Source organism: Musa acuminata, unplaced genomic scaffold (genome assembly GCF_036884655.1).
Source record: "Musa acuminata AAA Group cultivar baxijiao unplaced genomic scaffold, Cavendish_Baxijiao_AAA HiC_scaffold_1136, whole genome shotgun sequence".
Lineage (NCBI taxonomy): Eukaryota > Viridiplantae > Streptophyta > Magnoliopsida > Zingiberales > Musaceae > Musa > Musa acuminata.
The window spans coordinates 5,402,501-5,405,000 of record NW_027021348.1 but is presented as its reverse complement, the minus strand read 5'-3'; positions in this window follow the sequence as shown (position 1 = coordinate 5,405,000).

Sequence of the window (2,500 nt, the reverse complement as noted above, 5' to 3'; positions counted from 1 at the left end):
CCAGTTTTTGGCCTGTTCTTGCGTCGCGCGGTGACTGTCGTGAGCGGAGCAAAATGTCAGCCATCTCAGCACCCTGGAACCCCCCGGGTGGCACAGGGCTGGATGGGGCTTTCGTATAGCAGGGACGGTGCTGCCTCTCGCTTCGCTCGCTGTTCGCCGCTCGCCGCTCGCTCGCGCAGCCAAAAATGGCCAGTTTTGGCCCGTTTTGGCCAGTTTTTGGCCTGTTTTTGCGTTGCGCGGTGACCATCTTGAGCGGAGCAAAATGTCAGCCATCTCAGCACCCTGGAACCCCCCGGGTGGCACAGGGCTGGATGGGGCTTTCGTATAGCAGGGACGGTGATGCCTCTCGCTTCGCTCGCTGTCCGCCGCTCGCTGCTCGCTCGCGCAGCCAAAAATGGCCAGTTTTGGCCCGTTTTTGGGCCGTTTTGGCCTGTTTTTGGGCTGTTCTTGCGTCGCGCGGTGACCGTCGTGAGCGGAGCAAAATGTCAGCCATCTCAGCACCCTGGAACCCCCCGGGTGGCACAGGGCTGGATGGGGCTTTCGTATAGCAGGGACGGTGCTGCCTCTCGCTTCGCTCGCTGTCCGCCGCTCGCCGCTCGCTCGCGCAGCCAAAAATGGCCAGTTTTGTCCCGTTTTTGGGCCGTTTTGGCCTGTTTTTGGGCTGTTCTTGCGTCGCGCGGTGACCGTCGTGAGCGGAGCAAAATGTCAGCCATCTCAGCACCCTGGAACCCCCCGGGTGGCACAGGGCTGGATGGGGCTTTCGTATAGCAGGGACGGTGCTGCCTCTCGCTTCGCTCGCTGTCCGCCGCTCGCCGCTCGCTCGCGCAGCCAAAAATGGCCAGTTTTGGCCCGTTTTTGGGCCGTTTTGGCCAGTTTTTGGCCTGTTCTTGCGTCGCGCGGTGACCGTCGTGAGCGGAGCAAAATGTCAGCCATCTCAGCACCCTGGAACCCCCCGGGTGGCACAGGGCTGGATGGGGCTTTCGTATAGCAGGGACGGTGCTGCCTCTCGCTTCGCTCGCTGTTCGCCGCTCGCCGCTCGCTCGCGCAGCCAAAAATGGCCAGTTTTGGCCCGTTTTGGCCAGTTTTTGGCCTGTTTTTGCGTTGCGCGGTGACCATCTTGAGCGGAGCAAAATGTCAGCCATCTCAGCACCCTGGAACCCCCCGGGTGGCACAGGGCTGGATGGGGCTTTCGTATAGCAGGGACGGTGATGCCTCTCGCTTCGCTCGCTGTCCGCCGCTCGCTGCTCGCTCGCGCAGCCAAAAATGGCCAGTTTTGGCCCGTTTTTGGGCCGTTTTGGCCTGTTTTTGGGCTGTTCTTGCGTCGCGCGGTGACCGTCGTGAGCGGAGCAAAATGTCAGCCATCTCAGCACCCTGGAACCCCCCGGGTGGCACAGGGCTGGATGGGGCTTTCGTATAGCAGGGACGGTGCTGCCTCTCGCTTAGCTCGCTGTCCGCCGCTCGCCGCTCGCTCGCGCAGCCAAAAATGGCCAGTTTTGTCCCGTTTTTGGGCCGTTTTGGCCTGTTTTTGGGCTGTTCTTGCGTCGCGCGGTGACCGTCGTGAGCGGAGCAAAATGTCAGCCATCTCAGCACCCTGGAACCCCCCGGGTGGCACAGGGCTGGATGGGGCTTTCGTATAGCAGGGATGGTGCTGCCTCTCGCTTCGCTCGTTGTCCGCCGCTCGCCGCTCGCTCGCGCAGCCAAAAATGGCCAGTTTTGGCCCGTTTTTGGGCCGTTTTGGCCAGTTTTTGGCCTGTTCTTGCGTCGCGCGGTGACCGTCGTGAGCGGAGCAAAATGTCAGCCATCTCAGCACCCTGGAACCCCCCGGGTGGCACAGGGCTGGATGGGGCTTTCGTATAGCAGGGACGGTGCTGCCTCTCGCTTCGCTCGCTGTCCGCCGCTCGCCGCTCGCTCGCGCAGCCAAAAATGGCCAGTTTTGGCCCGTTTTGGCCAGTTTTTGGCCTGTTTTTGCGTTGCGCGGTGACCATCTTGAGCGGAGCAAAATGTCAGCCATCTCAGCACCCTGGAACCCCCCGGGTGGCACAGGGCTGGATGGGGCTTTCGTATAGCAGGGACGGTGATGCCTCTCGCTTCGCTCGCTGTCCGCCGCTCGCTGCTCGCTCGCGCAGCCAAAAATGGCCAGTTTTGGCCCGTTTTTGGGCAGTTTTGGCCAGTTTTTGGCCTGTTCTTGCGTTGCACGGTGACCGTCGTGAGCGGAGCAAAATGACAGCCATCTCAGCACCCTGGAACCCCCCGGGTGGCACAGGGCTGGATGGGGCTTTCGTATAGCAGGGACGGTGCTGCCTCTCGCTTCGCTCGCTGTCCGCCGCTCGCCGCTCGCTCGCGCAGCCAAAAATGGCCAGTTTTGGCCCGTTTTTGGGCCGGTTTGGCCAGTTTTTGGCCTGTTCTTGCGTCGCGCGGTGACCGTCGTGAGCGGAGCAAAATGTCAGCCATCTCAGCACCCTGGAACCCCCCGGGTGGCACAGGGCTGGATGGGGCTTTC